Source organism: Panthera uncia, assembly GCF_023721935.1.
Source record: "Panthera uncia isolate 11264 chromosome A1 unlocalized genomic scaffold, Puncia_PCG_1.0 HiC_scaffold_17, whole genome shotgun sequence".
NCBI lineage: Eukaryota > Metazoa > Chordata > Mammalia > Carnivora > Felidae > Panthera > Panthera uncia.
This window is the reverse complement of record NW_026057577.1, coordinates 126,344,610-126,370,345: the sequence shown is the minus strand read 5'-3', so window position 1 is coordinate 126,370,345 and position 25,736 is coordinate 126,344,610. Positions and strand designations below refer to the sequence as shown.

Genomic DNA, 25,736 nt, shown 5'->3' with positions numbered 1-25,736 from the left:
AGAGGGCAGTTTTGTTAGGGAAAACTGAGTTCACTTTTTCTGACCTATAAAGTTCTACACTTCGCATAAAAATTAAAGAACTTTCCTAGCAAATAAAGCAAGAACAATGCTTTGCTTCACCATAAATATCTGTGTGGTGAGACAGATAGATAACACAAGATTTTAAAACAGCCAGGCCCTAAAAGAAATTTGTGCTTAGTTCCTCCCTAAAACTCAAAAAGGACATTTCAAATAAGCAAATTGTGAAAACGTCCCCAAAGGACCATGGGACATTTGTCAGAGGCTTCTAGATGAGCCTGTATCTCTCCACATGGTGGCTTTACTTGCCTTCACTTATTTGGGCTTGTTATCAAGTCCCAGAAGCTCTCTTCTAGGAAAGCTTGTCCTCTAAAGGTGAAAACTGCCACTGAGAAGTGTAGCATTCCTGCACATTCACCAAAAAGTGACTAGCACATAATCTGTTTTCAATAAAAGCGTGAAGAATGAATGAATGAAAAAAATCAACTGAAGTAAATGGATGTAATCAGGCCCCAGTGCCGTCTCATTTTATGCACATTTAAAACTTCCAGATACAATTATTTCAGAATTCAAATTAGTATCCTCTAGCACAGAACAACTATAATACAATCCCTAGAATATCTCCATTAGCACATTCTTGAAAATTACCTTCTGAAATCATTCAAAATAGAAATTATTCCAATACAGAAATTCTACTATATCTTTAAAATTATTCCCGAATTTTGTTTCTCATCCTCCTATAACTTAAGACAATGCTAGTGAACCTGTAAAATCTGCATGTGCCTGTTTTTTCAAGTTATTTGTCCTCTTGTAGACGTGATGAATTTTCACTAACCCATCTAAACATTTTCTCCAATCTGGACTTCTCTTGGGATCAATGACAGTACTTTTTAATTTATCTGGCCCTTAATTAAGGCTGTAGTCATGGCCATGAATGTACTTTTCCTCTAACCAATATAACTGACCTTTACAGAGTGTCTAGTATGTTTAGTAAATGGACAAATAGATTCCCAAACTCAGTCAGTCCCTCCTATAGTTGCAGCATACCATTAGATAGAATGATTCTCCTTACATATCCTGAGTTTCCCTCTCCTACCCCAATCACATGTACACCTTAATAAACTTCCATCAAAACCAAGGCTACAAAAGAAGATGAGCAAGACAGAACACAAGAAATTCTTTTTAGGCTTACAAGCGTGTTTTCCATTATCTTCACAGAGATTTCTTTTACAGCCTGGCTGCTTTAAAATCTTTTGCTATGGGGCTTGGAGAGTGTCTTAAAATACAAACATTTGTGGTGAAGGAAAACAAAGTCATACAGTTTTACTGTCAAAACTCCTCTCTGGACATCATAAGCTTATTTATTGCAAACAGAGTTCTCCCCAAGGTGAGCAAAGAGGCAATGGCATGAGGTATATATCACTAAAATACCGAAGGATAAATAGCCCAGCTCTATATTATATTCACAGTCACTAGCATTGCTGCTCAGGGACACTTAATTCCCCACCAGCAGTTTGCTAATAATCTTCCTATCTTACCTTTTTCAAAGCTCTATAAGCCCCTAGACTACACTAGGATCCCACATTAGTTGAGGATAAGATAGAAATTATGAACAACAAACTACAAGTGAACTCCAGGGCAACAGCCCCTTTACTCCCTCTATCTTTAGGACATTCTTTAACCACTGCCTTCGGCCACTGCCAAAGCTATTAAGTTAAACTTACACCATCCAGACAACCTTGTTCCCCAAGCAACCAGTCTGGACAATTGTGTCCTGTTCTGCCTCAGCAACCTCAGCTCCCAGCATAACTTGCTAACCATTAAACTGTTCCTCTTAATACCTCTTCAGGGGCCAAGTCCAGGCTGCAAGCAATGTAAAGCCAGTCTACTGGAAAGAGTTGAATACAACAGAAGGCAAACTGACTCAAGGTCAAAAAAAAAAAAAAAAAAGAACAGAAGACAAAGGCTACAAAAGACAGTGATTACATTCGTATGTCATTTTTGTAGTTCTTTTCCGTCCTTGCTCTCAAAATTGTAAAAAATCGTGTTTTAAAATGACTCCATGTCTCCCTTTATTCTTTCATTTAGAACCCTAATTCCACACATTCAGAAACCACAATATGGTGATGAAATGCAAGGTATGTAGAGTATATATGTGTATATATATTCCAAACACATTTGAAGAGATTCCAGAGGCAAACGACATACTACCTTGCACCATGTTTGTTAAGACAGAGAAATCTCTATGATGGAGTATGTCAATTAAGTATATTATTGACTTATCCTCAGTCACAGCTAAACACAAGTTGTAATATGCTGGGAAATATTAGAGTGTTTTCCTCTTAATAGAAAGATATGGATACAATCTTATACAGAAATAGAAATGACTCTCCAAATACATAATTATGCTTAAAGAATAGTGAGGACTAAAAACCCCAGATACCTGACAGAAATATCTAGATTATTACCTGAATTCCTCATCCTATTCTTTCCTTCCATTCATTACTTTTTGCCTATCACCATTAAACCCTCTTCTAGGAAGCAATTATCATATGGTTCCAAGTTTATGCTACAAAGTTTTCAGATGTTTTCTCTTAGAGAATTTTGTTTTGTGGACCATGTGTTTATTCAGCACCCCACATCTGAGTTAGAATTGATTTTTAAAAGAACTTGAGTAAGATGTTAATAATGAGGGAAACTGGGCAAGCAGTATAGGAGAACTCACTGTATTATCTTTGCAACTTCTATGTAAGTTTAAAACTATTCCAAAATAAAAAGGATATTTGAGAGAAGGAGACCTCAGGCAAGCAGACATGGAATCAAATGCTGGTCCAGCATTTTGCCAGGCTGTGACAAGAGGTATATTACTTTTATTTTAACTATTTTTATCTTGTTTTGATATCAAGGAATAGCAGTCTCATAAAAGGAATTATTAAACATTGCCTTTTCTTTGTTATGAAACAATTTGCAATAATATATTTATTACAAGCATGTATTAATTAATAGTTTTTGAAATCCAAGGAAATATTATTACATAATAATGTAAAGTATACACAGTACTAAAGTATGGTATGAGAGTATATTTAGTGGTCTTGACTAATCTGTCCAGACCCTCAACAAAACCAGAGCAACAAGTACTGACAAATAATTTTATTGAAAAAAAATCTTTGTATCCTAATAAACACTAGAATTAATATTTCTACTACCAAACTACTTATATTCCATCTACACAGACACAGCTACCCAACCTGCAAGCATGAGAAGCTGATAGAAGGTAGATGTCCCCCCTTCTAGTGTTTAGTTAATACCACACTAATTCCCCAGACCACAGTGGTAGCTCTCTAGTCTCCTCCCCTATTGAATACAGGGGTTGCATCAGATTATCTCTAAGGTCCCTGGATGCAACAACAACCTATGGCAATGCCTGTGTACCCTGGGCTCTCTCTGTCAGAGTCCAAGGTTTCCAGGACTCTTGGCTTCATCTATCTCATGTTCTCAGAGCTAGAGGTCATCTTAAGCAATCTCCTTTTGGGCCAGGATAACTCATCTCAGTGAGTGAAGCAAAGCAATAAAATCAGGCCACTATATGGAACAAAATTTTCTTATGCTGGGAAATAAGCAGTTTTGTCCACTAACTTATCTTAGCTTCTATTTGGGAAGACTATACTCTATGCCTACTTATCCTTCAAATCTTAGCTGGAACATCATTTTTTAAAAGAAGTATCCTCAGTCCTCCATGAGGAGGTTAAATCGCTCTTACATTTAAGTTTTCATGGTTTGGTACCTCTCCTACATAGTATTTATCAATCACAGTCACAATTTTACAATTGCAGAACTCTTCAATCATTCTTCCTGTAAGCTCTAAGTTCTATGAAAACACATATTGTGCCTACTTTTTTACATTTTTTTAATGTTCATTTATTTTTGAGAGAGAGAGAGTGCACACACATGCATGTGAGTGGGGGAGGGGCAGAGAGAGAGGGAGACACAGAATCTGAAGCAGGCTCTAGGCTCTCAGCTATCACCACAGAGCCCAACACGGGGCTCAAACTCACAGACTGGACTGGGAGATCATGATCTGAGCCAAACTCGGACACTTAACTGACTGAGCCACCCAGGTGCCCCTGTGCCTATCTTTTTTTAACCATCTTATTACCAGTTATAATTAAGTTTAAAATCTTAAAATCTTCAATCTTTAAAATAACGTTTAACTCATTCCACATTAAGAAAAATTTTATTGTTTTTCTCTCAAAGCAACAAACAAAAAAACAGAGCTAACAATGATGGAGTGACACTCATATACATCTTTATTGGAGCTTTATTGGAGTTAGAGAGGGATTACAAACTTGGGTTCAGGTTGCAGTTCCACCATTAACTAGCTTTATGGGTAAGTGTTGAAAACTGTAAGGCTCTAGAGTCAGATAGAACTAGTTTTAAATCCTGACTCTGACAAATTAGTTGGGTAACTTTGAACAAATCCCTCAACCTACTTGAGACTCAGATTTCTTCTCTATAAGTGGGGCAAGTAAAAAGGGAACAGTTACAGTCATAGCAAGAAAGGAAAGAACATCCAAATGGGGTAAATAAGGAGAACTTAATGAAGGGATTATTAACAAAGGTGTGGACAAGGTAAAGGATGTGCATAAGCATTGGTGGGGCATTCCAGATCTACCAAAGCAGAGTCATAACTTTCTCTTCCCTCCTCCCTCCTGACCCCAAATCAGCTGGAAGAAAGAAAAAGTTAGACATATAAGTAATGCTGTAGCTATAGCAGAGGGCCTTCCAAAAAGCAACACAGCCATGACCAACATGCAGCCTGGCAAGTAAGGAGCAAGGAGGATAAAGACCACTCCCTCTCTCACCTACCACTCTCTGATCTCTGGCCTATCTGTCCCATTGGCAAAGGAGTCTAGTTAATGAAATACACAGAGGGAAGCGTCTTAGTACGCAGAAGGCAAAAAAGAGCTCTGAAGAGCAGACTTTAAGGGCAAACAGAGAAGACCTAGCACAAGTCCCTGCCAATATTTCACAGAATTGAGGAGCTAATGAAATAAGATACTATGCATGAAGGTGTCCAGCACAATGTCAGCCACATAGAAAGCACTCAGCTAATGTGAATTCCCATTCCACCATAATTGAGCAGGGCCTTCATGTCACCAAAAGTAAACTTTAGAAGTTGTAATCACAGAGAACTCCATGGCTCCTTCAAATTCTAATTGCTACAACTAAGCCCCCATGCCTCTTACTTTTGTAAAACAGAACCCTCATTTCAGGCAACTTCTTCCATGGGCTAAACAGAAGTCCCCACTTGGCTGTTTAACAGTACTTGAGACACCATCCTGCAAAGGAGCCTTCTATAACCAACAGAAAGCTTTCCATTAGAAACCAAGAGTAGAAAATGAAGATTGTGGTAGATAGAAAGACAATTTAGCAAAGTCATCTCAGCTAAAATAAATTACTCATAAAATATTTTCCCTATTTCATCAAAGTCTGCTTCTCCCTTAGCAATATGCTTTTTGACTCTAATGCCTCAACATAAGCTGAGTAACACAATGACTGAACCACAATGATGCATCCTAATTGCATGGACATGTATCTAGAATACCATGATCATATTTATCCGATTCAAGTAATTTGAGACCAGAAAATTAAAAGGGAAAGCAAGTCCAAATGCTCTTGGGTAGAATGGAGAGCAGAAGACACAAAGAGAAGAGAAGTAGGTCTTATCCTGAGCTTTGATCAGGAGAGATTTTACCCCAGTATAAACCAGTTTTTCCCTCCTCTGTATATTTGTACTTAGTTCTGAATCTGAAGCTGTTTTGCATTGTCTCTTGAGACAGGATATTTGTTCTCACAGTTTACTATGTCAAGCAAGCATACCCCTTTTGCAATTGCTGTTCCCTCTAGGGAATGCTCTCTTCAACAGCCCGCCCTGACACTCCCCAAAATATCCACAAATCTAGCTTCCTCAATTTTTTACACGTCTGCTCAAACATCACCTTATCGGATAGGTCTTTCCCAACCACCTTATCCAAATAGCAGCTCCACCCTATCACTTTCTCTCTGACCTTAATTTTTCTTCACATTACTTATTGCCACAAAATATATTTTATTTGTCTGTCTCTACTTACTTAACTTCCATAAAATCAGGGACTGTGTCTGTTTTGTTCCCAGAGCCTATAACTATCCCAGTAAATAATGAATAATCAAAAAGTATTTGTTCTTGGCTGTAGATAGGCAAAGTGTATCAATGAAAAAGGATTCTGTGCTTTTGGTTGCAGTATACAAAATATGATTACAAGAAATGTGATTTATTTTAAACACATACACACAGTCACACACACATACATCAAAACCTACACATACAAATGTGTATTGTCCTATTTAAGGTCTTCCACTTTGGTAGCTATACACATATTCTCATTAAGTTGCCATTACTTAAAATTTGTCAGAGTTCCATTTTATTACAGACATCAGGTCTTTTGAATAGTGTCAGTTTTAGCGAAACTTCATCCTCTAAAAGTGAATTTTATTTTCTTACGTAATCCAAAATGACTCAAAGTAAGAGATGGCAAGTAAAGTGCATCAGCAGGTTGCATGATACTGACTGTGGACATTAAGGATTACATTAAACATTAAGGATGATTATGAAGTAATAAGAGCTCAATTTTTCAGAAGTTGGATCTGAGGACAATTACCTCATAAAAGGAGCTACAAACATTTTTATACAGGGGTCATATCATCAGAATCAGTGCACTATCCTTCAGAGTAACAACTCTGAGGGAAAATTGCCACTTCAATGCAAATATTCTAACTGAAATTTCAAAAATGATCTCATTGTCCCCTCCCTCATAGATGAGTCTCAGATTTTCTTCCCTAAAGAGTTAAATGGGAGTTTAAAATGAACAGTTTCCATGAATTTCACTCCTCTAGAACTCTTAGAAGACAATTGTAAAGTGCACATCCTTACAGAGTTTTCAACTTATGGGACATTATTTTCCTTCTCCCTAGAAATGTAAAGTTGTGTCAGGGAACTCATGATTAGGTTGTGCAATGAGAACTATCAGTGGAAAGTAACTCCAATAAAATGATCTCTTGCGTTTATAGATATTCACAATTTACACCAGAACTTGTAAAATGAACACACACACACATACACACACACACACACACACACACACACACACACAAACCCACAAAAACGGTTCCTGACCCTGTGAGGTTTCTGGGAAGTATTAGCACTTGATATGAACCAAGCAAAACCGGGACATCCCAGCTAGTCACAAACACACACCATGTTTATCACAAAACCAAGACAAAGCCTTAGATAGCCCAAAACTTGAAAAGTCCATAAGCTAATGATATCCAAAATTCTTGGCTTGGTTATTAAATACAGCATGGATATCCAAATAGTTTCCAGCTAGTAGACCCATGAGATTAAGTGATCATTTGGTCTTTTTTCCTAAATCCTACTATCAAACATAAACAATTTATGGTATGTGTGGCCCCTACAGACATCAGGAAATGTTTTTTAAAAACAGCCCTTTTAATGGGGCGCCTGGGTGGCTCAGTTGGTTAAGCATCCAACTCTTGATTTCGGCTCAGGTCATGATCTCGTGGTTCCATTTGTGAATTCGAGCCCCACATCTGGCTCTGCACTGACAGCCCGGAGCTTGCTTGGGACTCTGTCTCTCTCTCTCTGCCCCTCCCTTGCTCACATGCACTCGTGTGCTCTCTCTCTCTCTCTCTCTCTCAAAAATAAACATTAAAAAAGTAAATAAAAATTAAGAAAAATAAAAATAGGCCTTTTGGATTTGTGGTAAATCAAATAATGCCCCCCCCCCCCCGAGATATCAGCCTTTAATCTGTGGAACCTGTAAATGCTACCTTATAAGGAAAAAGGTTTTTTATAGATGTAGGATCTTGAGATGAGGAGTTGTTTTAAATTTATTTATTTACTTTGAGAGAGAGAGAGAGAGAGAGAGAGAGCGCCAGGGAGGGGCAGAGAGAGAAAGAGTGAAAGAGAGACTCCCAAAGAGATTCTGAGTTGTCAACGCAGATGCGGGGCTTGAGCCCACAAACCCTGAGGTCATGACCTGAGCTGAAATCAAGAGTTGGACACTTAACCAATTGAGCTACCCAGGCACCCTTTGGGATGTAGAGTTTATCTTGGATATTCTGGTAAATCCTAAATGCAATCACATGTATCATTATAAGAGACATCAAACGCATGCACACAGACACACAGAAGAGAAGCAATGTGACCACAGAAGCAGACATGGGAGTGATACAGCCACAAGCCAACGAATGTCAGCAGCCACCAAAAGGTGGATAGGAAAAAAAGGAATTTTCTCCCAGAGCCTCTGGAGGGAGAATAGCCTCTGCCAACACCTTAATTTCAGCCCAGTGAAACTAATTTTGTACTTCTGGCCTCCAAAACTGCAAGAGAATAAATCTCTGTGCTAATTTTTTATAGGAGACCTGGGAAATAGCTTTATTTAGAACTCACAAAGCATACAATTCATCCATAAAGTATACAAGTCAGTGGTTTTTAGATATTCACAGAATTACACAACCATCACCACAATCAATTTTAGAACACTGTCATCACCTCAAAAGAAACATATCCACTAGTCACTCACTATTTCTCCACAACAAACTGGGAATCAACAACTTTTCTTAGATCTATCACCAAATCAAGATCACACAACAAACCACTGCCTCCAAATTCTGAGAGGAGACAGGAAGATAGAGAGAATCATAACCTACTAAACCAAAAACCCAGGAGCAAAAACCTCCGTGGAAACCAGTACCAGGGTAGAAAAATCTAGAATATACTTGATGAATTACTAGAAACTCAGTGTGAACAAATTTGAGAGCTAAAATTTCCAGGGAGGGACAGTCTTGGGGAAAGTGGGGGCTCTTTCACTTTTGTGGGTATTCCCCCATGAGGTTTTCCCAGAGATGATTAGAGAAAAAATCCTTTCATGTTTACATCAGGGGGAGAAGAAAAGTATTCATTTTGAAACAAGCCCAAGCATTGTGTTCTTCTTAACAAAATAAACTATTTCACTAGAATGTAAGAGACCCGTAGGAAGGGAAATACCCAGCTCCAATACTCTGTAGCATTTGATGCGGAGGAAGGGAAATATATAATTACAGCCTCTTTCTTTAACAGAAGGTAAACAGTAGTGATTGAGCATGATTAGTGATCAGAAGGCCTAGGTTTGAATTCTGGCTCTGCCACTTACTTAATGAGTGATATTTAGTGAGGAGCTTAACCACTCTGTGTCTGTTTACTCCTCTATAAGAGGGTATTATACAACTGTTCTGAAGATTAAATAAAGTATTGAATATAATAAAATAATAATAAATGCAGTCTCTTCTAGTCTTCCTGTCCCACCTGAGTGTGTGTGTGTGTGTGTGTGTGTGTGTGTGTAGAAGCAGGGGGAGAAACACTTTTGAAGGTCACAGCTCAGGCCACAGGCTCACTAAAAACCTAAGACATAATCATAGAGCATTCTATAGAATGCTTCCCCTCCCACCATACCTTACCACCACATCAATAAGACCTATATACTGAAGTTACTTTTATCCCATATATTACATCCCACTTTCAACCAACTTACATGGCATACTAAAAGGCAAAAAACACAGGGCAAGCATAAGAACCACACTCAGATATACCAGGGATGTTAGAATTATCATCAAAGACTGGGAATTTAAAATAGCTATGGTTGGGGCGCCTGGGTGGCTCAGTCGGTTGAGCGTCCGACTTCAGCTCAGGTCATGATCTCGCGGTCCATGAGTTCGAGCCCCGTGTTGGGTTCTGGGCTGATGGCTCAGAGCCTGGAGCCTGCTTCCGATTCTGTGTCTCCCTCTCTCTCTGCTCCTCCCCCGTTCATGCTCTGTCTCTCTCTGTCTCAAAAATAAACATTAAAAAAAATTTAAAAAAATAAAAATAAAAAAATAGCTATGGTTAATAAGCTGAGGGATCAAGAAAATGAGTAGAGAGACCACAGACCTGGAGAAAACATTTGCAGAATATATATATGACAAAGGACTGATATACAAATTGTATAAAGAACTGTTACAATATGACCAAGTGAGATTTATCCCTGGGATGCAAGGTTGGTTTACATATGCAAATCAATCAATGTGATATACCACATTAACAAACTGAAAAATAAAAACTACATGATCATCTCAATAGAAGCAAAATAAGCATTTAACAAAATTCAACATCCATTCACGATAAGAAAATTCTCAACAAAATAGGTATAAAAGGAAATTTCCTCAACACAATAAAGGCCATTTGTGAAAATCCCACAGCTAAAATTATTATCAGTAGGAAAACAAAAGAAAGCTTTTCCTCTAAGATCCAATATAAGACAAGGATGTCCACTCTCACTACTTTTTTTAATGTTTATTTTTTATTTTTTGAAAGGGAGAGACAGCATATGGTAATGGGGGCAGAGAGAGAGAGGGAGAGAGAGACTCCCAAGCAGGTTCCACACTGTCAGCATACAGCCCACTGTGGGGCTGGATCTCACAAACCATGAGGTCATGACCTGAGCCAAAATTTAGAGTCAGAACCTTAACTGACTGAACCACCCAGGTGTCCCCACTCTCATTACTTTCATTCCACATAGTACTGGAAGTACTAGCAAGAGCAGTCAGACAAGAAATAGAACTAAAAGGCATCTAAATTAAAAAGGAAACAGAAAAATTATTTCTGTTTACAGATGACATAATTTTATATGTAAAATTGCCTTAAGACTCCACCAAAAAACCTGTTAGCATAAATGAATTCAGTAACTTATGAAAATATTTTTTTTTTTTTTTTTTTGGGACAGAGAGAGACAGAGCATGAACGGGGGAGGGGCAGAGAGAGAGGGAGACACAGAATCGGAAACAGGCTCCAGGCTCTGAGCCATCAGCCCAGAGCCTGACGCGGGGCTCGAACTCACGGACCGCGAGATCGTGACCTGGCTGAAGTCGGACACTTAACCGACTGCGCCACCCAGGCGCCCCATGAAAATATTTTAACATCAAAATGTATTTGTATGTGCATGTATGCACACATACCACACAGTATAAAGGAAAAGATTGTTAAATTTGATTTTATTGGAAATGGTATAAAAACAGCATAATGTGGGAGAAGATAATTACAACAGAGGGCTTTAGACTGCCCAATAGCTTGAGTAGGAACATCATGAAAGAAAAAAAAAATCCAAGCAATCAATAAATATATGTTAATGTGTTCAACCTCATGCCTAATCAGACAAATACAAGTCAAAACCAAAATGAGATTCCACTGTACTCTGAACCAATTAAGAAAATTTTGAGTCTATAACCAGCATATGTTAAGTGAGGAAATGGGGGCAAATGGAAACTCTCACACTATACTGCTGAGAATACAAATTGGTACAACTACCTGGGAAAACAAATGTATATTATCTACTAAAATTGAATATATACATATCCTGTGACCCAGCAATTCTACCCCTGGGTACATTCCCTAGAAAAACTCTTGCATATTTGCATTAAAATACATATATAAGAACATTGGTAGCAGTCTTATCCTTAACAGTCCAAAACTGGAAACAAGGTATCCATCAACAGTAGAATGAATAAATTTTAATATGTATCAACAATGCAATACTACACACAGTGATAAAGATGAATAAAAACTATATATAATAAGATGGTTGGCTCTTAAAAACAAAATACTAAGCAAAAGAAGCAAAGATGACAATAAGATAAAATATGAATCTATTTTTATGAAGTTCAAAAATGTGCAACACTAAAATTATTATTATTATTTAGCAATGTATACCATTCCAATAAACTTTTCAGACTATTTAGTTACAAGAAGATATCAAAGTTAGGGGGATTTTGTTTTGTTTTGTTTTACATTTTGCACACAAGGGAAAAGATACCTAGAGACTTATTCAAATATTTATTCTTTGTAGGTATATTTTGTAGAAAAAGAAAATGATTAGGTAGTCATCCTAGTCTAGACATATAAAGATGAGAGTCTTGTTAAAGGTAGTAGATTTTTTTAAAATAGAAAATCCATTTTTTAAAGTTCATTTACTTTTGAGAGAGAGAGAGAGAGAGAGAGAGAGAGAGGGGTGTAGAGAGACAGAGAGAATCTCAAGCAGGCTCTGCACTGCCAGCATGGAGCCTGATGCAGGACTCCAACCCATGAACCATGAGATCATGACCTGAGCTGAAATCAAGTGTCCAGCACTTAACTGACTGAGTCACCCAGGTGCCCCATAAAGGTAGTAGATTTTTGACTGATAGTCAAATGAGAACCAAACTAATGGGTAATTAATTTCTGAAACAAACCTTAATCTCATTAAAGTCCATTAGAAAAGTGTTCAGGGGCTCTCTCAGAAACACTAATCTTTACCAAGAAATTTGTTATAAATTACATCACACAGAAAGGTTCTATTCCAGACCAGAGTTGGGAAATTTTTCTTTTACAGCACACAACATACAAAATTAAAAGAAAAGTAAAGAAATCATTGCCACAAAATGCAGGACAGCAGTTACCTCAAGCCAAGAGCAAGGGAGTGGTGCTTGAGAAGAGACACAAGACATCTAGAACACTGTTCATGTTCTCTTGTGTAACTGCAATTATGTGTATGGCTATTTTATTTTAATTTATTTTATTTTATTTGTTCATTAAATTGTTTTTCATTGAACTGTTATTCATTAAACCATTTGGGGTACTTTTCTAAATATGTATTATATATCTCAATTTCAAAGAAGGTGATAAAATAAAGGGTAGATGAAAATCTGAGGCACAGAGTGATTAAGTGATTTGTATATTTCACACTCACATGAAATATGTTACATGAATACCAAACTTTATATGATAGAGACTTAGCATAAAGCTGCCTTCTCTAATCTTCTAAAAAGCCTTCACATTCCTCCCCATTCCATAGTGATTGTTTTCGTCATCTGTTCTCACAGAACTCATTGTTTAGACATCTCACTGGCAATTAACTATGAAATGTCTCACAACCATTCCTATACTGTTATTTAGCCTTTCACACTATACGCTGTCTTCTAGTTTATGATTTGGGGCATAGTATCCTCTTGACATACATTTATTTATAAGAAGCAATACACAGTCTAAGTGTGAATCCCATGTCAGAACAGAGCATGTTAAAGCAGTGTTCCAGTATTTATCATCATCATTTCTAAAACATTTTTCTTGAATTCAACTCTGAGTGCTGGAAATGAAGGTACAACCCTTCTTCCATCAGTCAGAAAGCTCTCCTACTCCTTCTACAACCCCAAAGACTGGTGGCCACATGAAAGCACTTGTTATCCAATTATGTGACAGCTCCTCTACAGACTCATTAAGGACTTTGAGGCTTAAAAATTGATGACCAACTTCCATGCAGGGGAAAAAAAACACAATATTTTGGAGTCTGATGTAGAGTGAGCACACAATTACTTTATTTGCACTATCCTTATGAGGGGTGGACTTAATTCTGATCATGAACTGTTTTCCAAATATGAATTTACTTTTCAGTTTCCACTGAAAGCACGAAGCTCAATCATTCTTTCAACAAATATTTAAGTATCTACTACATGCATGTCACCGTGCCAAGACATAATGATATGACATCCTGAATGTTCTTTTCTCCCCCTGCCAAACATATTCTTATTTATTGATAGTCATTACCAAGGCATAAGTTAGCAAATAATCCTTTTCTTTGTAACATGATATTGCAAGCAAGGCATCAAGATATAATAGCTATGACATTTCAGGGTGAAGTGCCAGACCAAGATGCAAATTTTAAAAGGTGGAATTTTTAAAAAATGTTTATAAAACTTTGGAGTCCCTCACTTGCATCTAAGGAATAAAAGATGAGGGAAGAATAGAGCTTGGGGAGAAAGATTTCCTCAAAGGATACCCTCCCTCTTTTCTTCCATGAAAGGTATGTGGGAGAAGTCCTAGCTCCTAAAACAAAGTCTAATGAGAGGGGCTTCAATGATATTTATTACTCAGGGAGGATTTCTTAAGAAGATTTCTGTAGAGAAAATTCTTGGCATTATATGAATCCATCCCTTTCTAAGGGTAAAATGAATTCTGCCTTCTTGACTCCAGTCAAGAGAGAGAACAAAGAGAGGACTCAGAAAATTTATCATCAATCTCTTTCTGTTAGAGAGGAACCTAGTGAACTGGTGTCTGACTCCTACCTGAAAATTCTAAAGAACAAGAGATACGTAGGCTTGCAGTTTCATCAAAGGAAAAAGTTGCTGATGCATTTACTGTTTACTGAGGCAAAGATGATGAAGGGATTCCCATGAACTAAATACGGGACATACACAAGTTACAAATCAGAAATGTAGGTCTGGACGGAAAGAACTACCTGGAAGAAACTGAAAACCAACCCTCAGATTCCCAAGTAGTTTGTTAGTTCATCCCCCTGATTCTGCCCTTGCCCTTGTCAGTGCATTTTACCACGGAAGTCAGATCATGTCACCTTCTGTTCAAAATCCTCCAATGATTTCCATGTCACATGAAGTAGAAGCCCAAGCCCTCATTAGATCTCCAAGGTTCTACATAATCAGACTCCGTGGCCCATGCCCTTATTTCCTCCCCTTTCCTCAGGTCTCTGCAAAATAGGCCCTCTGCCTGGAATGTCTCCATGCATTGGAGACCTTACCTTCTTCACAAATCTTCCCTAAGACCCCCCGTTTAAAATTTCAATGCTTCCCCTTCCTAATACTATTTCCCTTTCCCCATTTTACCTCTCATCACTGCCTAATTTACTATGGGTATGTTTATATATCTTATGTATAGATGTATATTTTTATATATGTATACTATGTATGCATATTATATATATATGTTATGTCATGCATATATTATGCATAGATGTGTACATATATACTATATATATGAAATAATACCTATAGTATAATTATATTTATGTGTGTGTGTATGTGTGTGTGTATAAAATTATGTCCCCACAAGAACCACAATTTCCATAAAGGCGGGTATTTTTGTCTGTTTTGTTCATTGTTATATATCACTGTTATGTACCAGGGCTTGAAACAGTACCTGGCACAAAACAGCTGCTTACTAAATATATGTTGACTGAATGAATGCATTAATAATTTGGGGGAATGAAATATTTCCTAGGTTGTTGTTCCAAGAAGAGGCCAAAAGGGAAAAAAGCAAAGCAAAACAAAACAAAACAGAAAATCCCAGAGGAGGAAGTCACCAAATCCACATACAATTTGCTGGAAGCAGTAGGTTTGAGCTTTTGTTCCTTCCTCTTTCACATGCCCAGTGCATAGATTTCAGTCAGCAGTGGTTATGATCTGTGATTTTCCCCTCTTGGGATGGATGAGAACTCAAACAAGCCAGGAAATGTTTGCTCAGACATGAAAGCAAAGGGAAAAATCTAGGGCATGAATCATGTGGGACTGCAATTTTCCTAATGTTAAATATGATAACTATCATGATTTCTAAGTAGAGTTGAGAATACATATTTTTCTTTTACTCCAAAAATTTCTAAAAATGTGTTCCTATCTTTAAAAATCCTGAGTCCAGAGTTCAAGTGTTAAAGGAGGCAAAGTTAAGAGGCGGCAGAGGAGCGAAGAGCAGGGAGACTAGCAACATTAAAGTGGCCTTCTTACCTCTCCTTCAGCATGACTTTCCCCACAGTTTCTTTAAAATAACCAAGAAAACCCCCAAAGTGTTAAGGAAAAAGAAGCAAAGAATTTTAAAATTAGCTGAATAATATCTGAGATCCAAATAAACTGCTTAAAATATAAACACTCATGACCACTCATGCCAAACATGAACACACATGTGCACATGCTCACAAGCACACACACAAGTATATTCTGAGGGCCCTTCATGCCAACAGGTCACAAGGAACCACAGCCTTCAACCTCTCAGACTCTCCCAAATGTCAAGGCCTACTTTACACAGGAATTCATTCAATCTATTATGGACCCTATTTCAACCCATTTCTGCACAGATAGGACAGTAGAAATCGAAGTTACAAATGAATATGCTGGAGGTTTACCCAAAGCCAGAGGAAGTCACAACTATCATACAACAATAGTAGTGACAGTAGTAGTAGCAGTAGTAATAGTAATAACAAACAATAGGAAGAGGAGAGATAATAGCAATTATTATCCCTCTTGAGCATTAATGCAGATAAGTGGTTCTAATTCATCGTGTCACTTGAATCCTCACATTCCCTTAACGTAGATTATGGGACTCAAAATATTTATCTCATAAGAAACCATTGTCCAGTGTAGTTTTAAATCATGTGCTCTAACAATTTAGCAAATTAGAGGAATAAAAAATATATATAAAAAGAAATATATTTATTGCAATTACAATTTTTTTATTATTTTAAGGAAGTAATACACCTTCCTTGTATATCAGTGAGAATAAGCTGTAAGAATATACAAGGACCTCACTACAAATTGTTAGCAGTGAATTAGGAAAAAGGCTACAATGTCCCCAGACACATTTACCTACACAGTGTAGTCATCAATCAGTTCCTGATGAATGAATAAATGAGTGAACAAAAAACAAGTGAGTGAACAAACAAACCATGCAACCAGCACTCCTCTTTGAATTCTTAGTTCCCTAAAAAAACATAAGAGTCTTTATTCCTCTTGAGTAATTTCTCTTGCTGGATCTGTCTCTCTCCATATCCAGCAAACTCTCCAGTGTTTTCTGGATAGAAACAGACACTCCAGATTCCTCTGATGTTCAGAAATAGCCAGTCATCCCTTCCATTCTGTTCCCATTGCCACCAACCTCATTCAAATTCAAGTCCATATCACAAAGTCATCCACTTTCAGCCTACACTCCAATCCATCTTCCACATTACCCCAGATTAAGCTGCCTTTTATATCACTTTGCTTACATTATAACTCCTCAAATTGCTTTCAAATAGAGAGGAAAGCCTCTCTGTTCTGACATGCAAAACTTTCAACAATCTGACACCTACTCACATTTCCTCTTTTATCTCCTTCCACTTCTCAGCATATACTTTAAATCCAGGCACTCCTGACTGTCACAATTTCCCAAAACCTACTACACTTTCCTTCTGCTCATGTCTTTATTCATGCCATTCCTTTTACTCATAAATATCTTCACTCGGCTTCAGCTATGAAAATTTGATCCATTTTTCAGATTCTAGTTCTTATTTCCCTCCTTCAACATGTATTCCATGATTGACCTAGTCACAGAGACCCTCCATCCTGTTATCCTTAAAGAAAGATTCTGAGATCAAAAAGTACATCAATTTTGCATAACTGCAGAGTCAAATATTATGCAGTTCAATGTTTCACTAACTGTGCTTCAAAGTGTTTCATAATTCATAATTTGAAACCATAATTTGGTTTCAAAACAAAAACAAAAAAATACGTTTCTGGTCACATAGCTTTTTAATGCCCCATCACCCATTTAGCCCATCCCTCCACCCACCTCCTCTCCAGCAACCCCCAGTCTGTTCTCTACATTTAAGAGTCTCCCATGGTTTGCCTCCCTCTGTTCTTATCCCATTCTTCCTTCTCTTCCCCTATGTTATCTGTTGTTTCTCAAATTCCACATATGAGTGAAATAATATACCTGTCTTTCTCTGACTGACCTATTTCACTTAGCATAATACCCTTTAATTCCATCCACGTTGTTGAAATAGCAAGATTTCATTCTTTGTCATCACCGAGTAGTAAGTACTCCACTGTATATATATACCACATCTTCTTTATCCATTCATCAGTCAGTGGACATTTTGGGCTCTTTCCATAATTTGGCTATTGTCAATAGTGCTGATAGAAATCAGCAGCGCCTTCAAATCAGCATTTTTGTATCCTTTGGATAAATAACCTAGTAGTGCAATTGCTAGGTCATAGGCTAGTCCTATTTTTAATTTTTTGAGGAACATCTATACTGTTTTCCAAAGTGGCTGCACCAGTTTGCATTCCCACCAACAGTGCAAAAGGATTCCTCTTTCTCAACATCCTTGCCAACATCTGTTGTTTCCTAAGTTGTTAATTTTAGCCATTCTGACAGGTGCAAGGTAGTCTCTCATTGTGGTTTTGATTTGTATTTTCCTGATGATGAGTGATTTGAACATCTTTTCATGTGTCTGTTAGCCATCTGGATGTCTTCTTTGAAAAAGTGTCTATTCATGTCTTCTGCCCATTTCCTCACTGGATTTTTGTTTTTTCGGTCTTAAGTTTCATAAGTTCTTTACAGATTTTGGATACTAAGCCTTTATCCAATATGTCATTTGCAAATATCTTCTCCCATTCTGTTGGTTGCCTTTTAGTTTTGTTGATTGTTTCCTTAGCTGTGCAGAAGCTTTTTATCTTGATGCAATCCCAATAGTTCATTTTTGCTTTTATTTCCCTTGCCTCCGGAGACATGTCAATTAAGAAGTTGCTGCGGCCAAAATCAAAAAGATTGCTGCCTATTTTCTCCTGTGGGATTTTGATGGTTTCCTGTCTCACAGATAGGTCTTTCATCCATTTTGAGCTTATTTTTGTGTATGGTGTAAGAAAGTGATATGGTTCATTCTTCTGCATGTCACTGTCCAGTTTTCCCCAAACATTTGCGGAAGAGACTCTTTTTTCCATTGGATACTCTTTCCTACTTTGTCAAAGATTAGTTGGCCAAATATTTGTGGGTCCATTTCTGGGTTCTCTATTCTATTCCATTGATCTATGTGTCTGTTTTGGTGCCAATACCATACTGTCTTAATGATTACAGCTTTGTAATACAGCTTAAAGTCCAGAATTATGATGCCTCCAACTTTGGTTTTCTTTGCTGTATGGGATCTTTTGTGGTTCCATAAAATTTTAGGATTATTTGTTCTAGCTCTGTGAAGAATTCTGGTGTTATTTTGATAGGTATTGCATTGAATATGTAGATTGCTTTCGGTAGTATTGACATTTTAACAATATTTGTTCTTCCAGTCCATGAGCATGGAATGTTTTTCCATTTCTTTTGGAGATTCACAGTGAATATTAGCATATCAAAGGCTCTGAGAATCCTGCAGTGATGAAATGTGATTAACTTGGTTTAACCCAGTATTTCCCACGTATATGTGACCAGATTCTCCAGATTTCACATATATCAATAAAATTTTCTTAGAATGTTAGTTTTCCATGGAACATAGTCTAGGAAAACATTGATCTAATACAACTTTCTTAAGGCAAGAGATGATTAAATTAAGCTCCAGAAAAGTGAAGTAACTGAAAAGACCACAAGTGAGTTTGTAGAAGAGTCAGTAGCACATCCCCAAGTCTCATCTTCCAAACCAATGCTCCCTCACTATATTACTAGTATCAAATCATATTATAGCATGAAATTGTATGCTTTGGATTTTTATTCTGTACCTACTAAATGTCTTAGACATTGAAATCATTTGAGCAGTAATTTGCTTTGGGAGGAATATATTATAGGCACAAAATAAAGCCACATTTTAATCCAATAAAGAATCTCTACACTCACACAAAAAGAAATTAATCAGGAAGCTGTATAGTCTCTATGGATTAGAATTCATATTACCAAGTTGAATTTATAGAAATCTAAAGTTCTGGGATACCCTATGGACAAGGTGGTTAAGAAAAATAAATTTAGTATATTATACAAGTAGGGACAAACAGAAAATAAATAAATATGTAAATCTCTTCCAGGATCCACTATACAGTATTTGTTCCCATATCAGAACAAATACAAAAAACAAAAACAAAAGCAAAAGCATATTTTTGTCTAAAGAGATCTCAGCTGGACCTATCATTTGTAGCAGGTACTATTGATTGCCTATTCAGTACCTTCCCCTTTCATTTTTCCTTCCTGATTTGGTCAGAGTGCAAGCCATGTATTCAGGAAAGGTGAGTTCTTCCCCCATTTCCAAAAGATAATCCATGATTTGTCTATGCCAATACTGATTATTCTCACTGCATTTGTCAGTGGATGAATAGTGAGAATATAACCAATATTTAAGGAAAGTATACTGGGGTTTCTGGAGAAGACTTTTGCCCCTGGGGTGGGTTAGGACCACTTCTCATACCTTCCTATATTCCTGTAATGAGGAAGTGATGTCTGGAACCACTGAAACCATCTTGACACCATAATGAATAAGCCTAAGAATAAAAGCTAGTATGGTGAGGTTGGCAGAACAGGAGGTTCTCAGGAAAGGCAGGTGTTCTCCCTTCACACAGTGCTTCCTGTTTTTTCTTCTCTTTTCCTTACAATCCTCCAAACCATGCACCCTGAATCAATCTCTCCCTACCTTCTTTCTGTGTCTGCCTTCACTTCTAGAAACCAATAGTTTTCCAAACATCTTCATTGTCACCTCAATGCAAATGTTTAAACACTTAAGGTCACAAATTTGCTACATATACCAACATCCACCACTTCTCCAACCTCTTAGGCTGGAGTTCTTTCCCCTCTTCTCACATATCAGCGCCTTTTGGAAAGAGTATTTTAATGAAAGCAACAATGACAGATCTACAGTTTTACTGAAGGCCACCCTACTTCCATAAGACTCTTAGATCTCTTTTTATCACTGAATTGCTTAGTAGTACATGTATTAGTGTTCAAAAACTATTTTTTATTAATCTACAAAAAAGTAGGCTCAATTAATTTATTCCAAAGGAAAGAAAAAGGTCAGGAAAAGACAATAGGTTAACTGAAATGAGCTGCCTAAATAAAATGATAGAAATAAGTTCTATTGATGCAAGGGTATTTCAACAACGATTTCAGAACTGACATGTTGATAATACGAAGACCTTAGTTACAACATCTCATATTTGTTTAGTGCTTCATGAGTTACAAACAGCCTATATCTATTACCTCATCTGAGCATTCTCTATATGATATATCACTTTTAGGTATAACAAGTTCGTACAATGATATTGGTACACAATTTGAGAGACACCATATGATCAGAGTTCACTCACAAACACATATTTCAATTAAGTGGATTTGAAGCTTTGAAAACAAAAAAAGGAAAAAAATGAAAATGAAAAATAAATTCTCCAGAATGGAGTCTAATATATTAGGCAGGCCAGATGTAGGACACTATACTTACTTCTGCATGTTGTATTTTAAAAGGGACATTGTCAAAATAATGTATCCAGACAACGGCAACCAAGATGATGTCTGGAAATTATCTTAAATGAAAAATGTAAGAACTGGAAATGTTTAGCCTATAAAACAAAAAATTTCAGAGAAGACATCATAGACATCTTTAAATTCAAGGGCTATCAAGAAAAAAGTGGCAAGTTTCTTCCCCTCATGGTTCTCACAGTAGAACTAGTGTCAATGAGCAGAAGTTAAAAAGGCAAAGTGATCAACATAAGAACATAGAGGATTTTCTAACATCCATCTCTTCCACTGTTCTCCAATCTTCCAGGCTATTCAACACAAAGATGAAATCTTCTAAAATCTAACTTTGTCTAGTAATAGACTGGACTACCTGCGAATTAGAAATACCTGAAGAGTTTCTGATACCCTTCCTCAGGAATTATGTAAGAGAGATTCTTATATTGGCAGGATGAGCCAAATAACTAACTTCCATAAACCCTTCCAACTTAAAGACTCAAGGATTGCATGTTCTGAGAGCAGCCCCACTCAATTTATTTGTGTAACCAACTTATCTTTCAAAGTAGTGAGGTAACGAAATATATAATTTGCAAAACATGTGGGTAAACAACTAAAATCTAACCTACAGGTATTGGCATTGATCAACCCTAGATGATCATCCCTAGAACCTAGAACAATACCAGGCACAGAGTAGGAGCTCAATAATATTTATGATTTAATGAATAATGTAACTATCTAAAAGTCAGGTAATTCTGACAGGTTTCCAAACATTTTCAACACAAGTTAGCTCTCTGAGCTTCAGTAACAACCTGATAAGGCAGGGTAGGCAGGTTAGTATGCCCATTTTATACATCTTATCTTATTGCCCTCCCTCAAGAATGCTCTTCAGTTAACATTATGTTTTTAGGTTTCATCAAAATTGTTAAAAGAAAAACCCATCACAAGAACATCTTGTGCAAAATCATGATTGAAACTATCACTGTCCATCATACCCATCATATAAGAAACAACATTATAAATTCCTTCTGCAATTAATGACAAGAAAGTTTGCCTTGCCATACTGGTTTGTCTGTTCTGCCCTCCCTCCCTTCCTCCTTTCCTTTTTTTTTTTTTTTCCTTTTTTTTCTTTTCTAAATAAGATAATGGGGACTCTATAAACAAACATGGTTCTTTTTCCTCAGAAGTTGCCAGAAAGTTCAGTCAACCTTGTGGCTCTAACTTTGACGTCCCAAATTCCTAACATAAATCTTTCCAACATTATAACAAATCAGGACTTAGAAACTTTTTTGTTTTTAAAGCAATGGAATTTTTGGTTTGAAAATATTACTTGGAATTTTGATACATAAAACAGATAAAAGTACAGCTATTAAGAACAGAGCTTAGAGCCCTTCCAACTAAGCCTCCTTCAAAAACCCTCTACCCACAGGTGACCCTAGATCCCAATGGTCATCATTTGAAAACTACTGCTCTATAATATTTTAAATTATTTTAGCTGCCTTGTTTCATGCATTTTTATTATAAACCCTATGAAAATGTTTCAGTATTAGGCACATGAAAACTGTGTGTATTCCCATATATGCTTACACATGAGAAAATGGAAATGTTAGACATTAACAATAGGTAGCCAATGGGTGGAGCTGAGATTATAACCCAAAACTGACTTTAGACTCAAGCAATTCCTAGGTTTAAACCTCAGCTTTTCACTGTGTAAGGTTAAGAGTTATTTAATCCATCTTAGCTAAAATTTACACATATATAAAAATGGTTACAATAATATCTATCTTACAACCTTGTTTTGAGAATTAAATGAAATAAAGTGTATAAATAACTCTACACAATACCTGACTACATAATAGGTACTTATTATTATCTTCATTATTTTTTGACTCCTATCCCTTTGGTCCAGTCAATATGTTATGCCAATAGGAATTTTTTTAAAAGGCTGGGGAGGGACAGGGTAGGAGATACTAAGTCTGGAACCTGGAAGCCACAGGGATAACATAGATTACTGGAAAGCAAGTGCAGGATAAGACTGACCAAGAGAGAGTTATTAGCCTAGTATTCATTAATAATGTTGAGGGAAAAGTATAATTGTCAAATTTTGCTAACAAAAGAAACTAGGTCATCATAAAAGGCTGAAAATGAGGCAGACTTAGAGTAGTACTTAAAGATTTTGTCACCTACCCAATCACCATCAAACCCAATAGATAAGGGAAAGTTTTTACTTTCTTGAGCCTTGTTCTATCCCAGCCATTTTACTTTCAAGGAAACACATTAAATTGTTTGTATGTGAAGAATTAAAACTCAACAGAGCCATTGGGGAAAACATTGAAGAGCATTTGTTGGCCCAGCCCGGCAAAACTGTCCTCCAGATCCTCTATCAGACCCCTACAACAGGAAATCTTTTAAAGTAATGTTTTAGCTCTACCACTGACATCTACCTATAAACTAATATGATGTTTGGCATGGAAGATTGTTTATTTGGATGTGCGAAAGTTCTGGCTGTTAACTTGGAGAGAAAAGTTATTACTCTACCTCCCTTCAGAGACCATCCAAACACTTGTCTGACAGGGTGAATACCTATTACACACAAAAGTGGGGCTGAGCCAGACTTCCGCAAAACTAAGTAGGTGAACTTCTAACACTTTATTTCCACCTTTTTTTGTCTGGGAGCCCCATCTAGCCTCAGATGTCCCAGTACTAAATCCAGGTACCTAGCTGAATTTTTTGCCAGGATTTTGCTATTATCTAATTGTCATCTGACACCCCTTTTCCCTTTCCCTTATCTTTTCAAGCAGGTTATAGCTGCTAAGTGTTCACAGGAACATTTAAATTTTAATTGGTATTTAAAGAATATTGCCAAAATTCTTCAGAACTTAAAGGAATAAAACCCAACTGACAGAATTTGAGGTTCCATGGTGGGTCTGAGGGAAATGTTTATAAGGTCACACAAGTTAATCACCCCATTGGTGACCGTCTACTACCCTTATATTCAAGACTGACCTGGAAAGAAATAGTCATCTCCCTAGAGATACCTAGGAGAAGGAAATTATAACAAATAGATGACAGATAGATAGATAGACAGACAGATGGATAGATACAGATATATAGATATATAGATATACATGTAATATATACTATATATTGATACTATAGATAGTAAATACTATGTGTGTTGTGTAAGTACATAGTATATTTAGGGTGGTGTATTTATTTACACATATATAGTATATATAGACATATATAGTACATACTATATATAATAGACAACATATATTGATAGCATATATAGTACATACACATATAGAGTATATACCATATGTATACTACATACATATATATGATTGATAAATTAGAGTATACATATATATATATAAATTAATGCACCCCAAGCCTCCTAAGTTTTTTTTTCTTTTTTTCTTCTTTTTCTTCTTCATGATAGACATATAATGTGCCAAGGTTGTAGTAAGGTTTGAGGGAGACACATGTCACAAAACAGCATGAACATCCAATCATCATGCTTATGAACTACAAATGAATCCAAGCCCTGTGAGTTTTTTAAAAATATTTATGAAGCTTATTTTGCAGGTCACACAATCTTTACAAATGTTTCCATAATTGTATCTTGGCTGGCTGCAGAGTCACTCAGCATTATTAATTAAGAATGTTTTTGGACTAACAGCTCATTTCCAATAAGAATCTTCCACAGTAATGTAGTTAGGCAGCCAGGTGACCTCCAGAAAGCAGGTTCTTAAATTCCCATGAATATAGTTCATGAGGCTGAGCTGCCAGAAACAGCAAGTCACACATTCCATGACCTCCATCCACCCTTTTCTTTATCCTGAAGAGTATAGGATACTTCACAAGGTACATACACAGGCTAAATACCCAAGGGATGATTGCAACATTGACAAGTTCAAATCATTTAAATCCGGAAAAGGAGTTGCCTTGGTATAGAAAGATATGGGATCATACGGAGAATTGGGAAGAATTAAATTAAAAAAAACAGAATATGAAGAGGAAAGTAAACCAGGCATTTAGAAGACGAGGGGGGAAAAAGGTGGAATTCAAATACTTCATGTATAACTATTATAACAAGATGACAGAGGGTATTTTTTAAAAGCCTTAAAGTGGAGACACTCAGGCCAAAACATCTGTGGAATTGAAAAAAAGAAAAGAAAAAGAAAAGCCCTTATGATTGCCAACATCTCCATTCTGCTTCCCTCCCTGTTCAGCACCAGCAATGAGCAATACATTAAAAAGGTGTTTAGACTGTCAGTAAATGTGATTGATTTTTTTTCTATTCTGCTAAAAGCCTGCTACATGGTGGAACAAAAAGCAAATGCTTTCCTCATATCCAGGTCTGGGTGGAACTTTTACATTATTTTAACACCCATCAAGGGATAGCTTTGTCTCTCCATGGAGACAGGGAAAGCAATCCATGTCCACAAAAAGCTTTTTGGCCTTCCATTGTCCCCCTTTCCCTCCCGAACCCAATGGAATTTCACTCACGACTAGAAAACCTCACAATGGAAAATTAATACAAATGGTCTATCTATTTACTGGACCAAAATGGGATGAAGAAACATGAAAGCCT

At 36.8% G+C, this 25,736-nt stretch overlaps 1 long non-coding RNA gene and 1 other non-coding gene across 2 annotated transcripts in view; both read right to left on the bottom strand.

The window, feature by feature from the left end:
- LOC125934670 (uncharacterized) overlaps positions 1-25,736 on the bottom strand; it is a 207,625-nt gene that overhangs the window by 97,913 nt on the left and 83,976 nt on the right. The gene's annotated exons all lie outside the window — the stretch shown is intronic.
- LOC125935905 (small nucleolar RNA U13) lies at positions 24,576-24,679 on the bottom strand. The gene has a single exon (XR_007461883.1). It is a non-coding gene; the product is annotated as a small nucleolar RNA U13 (small nucleolar RNA).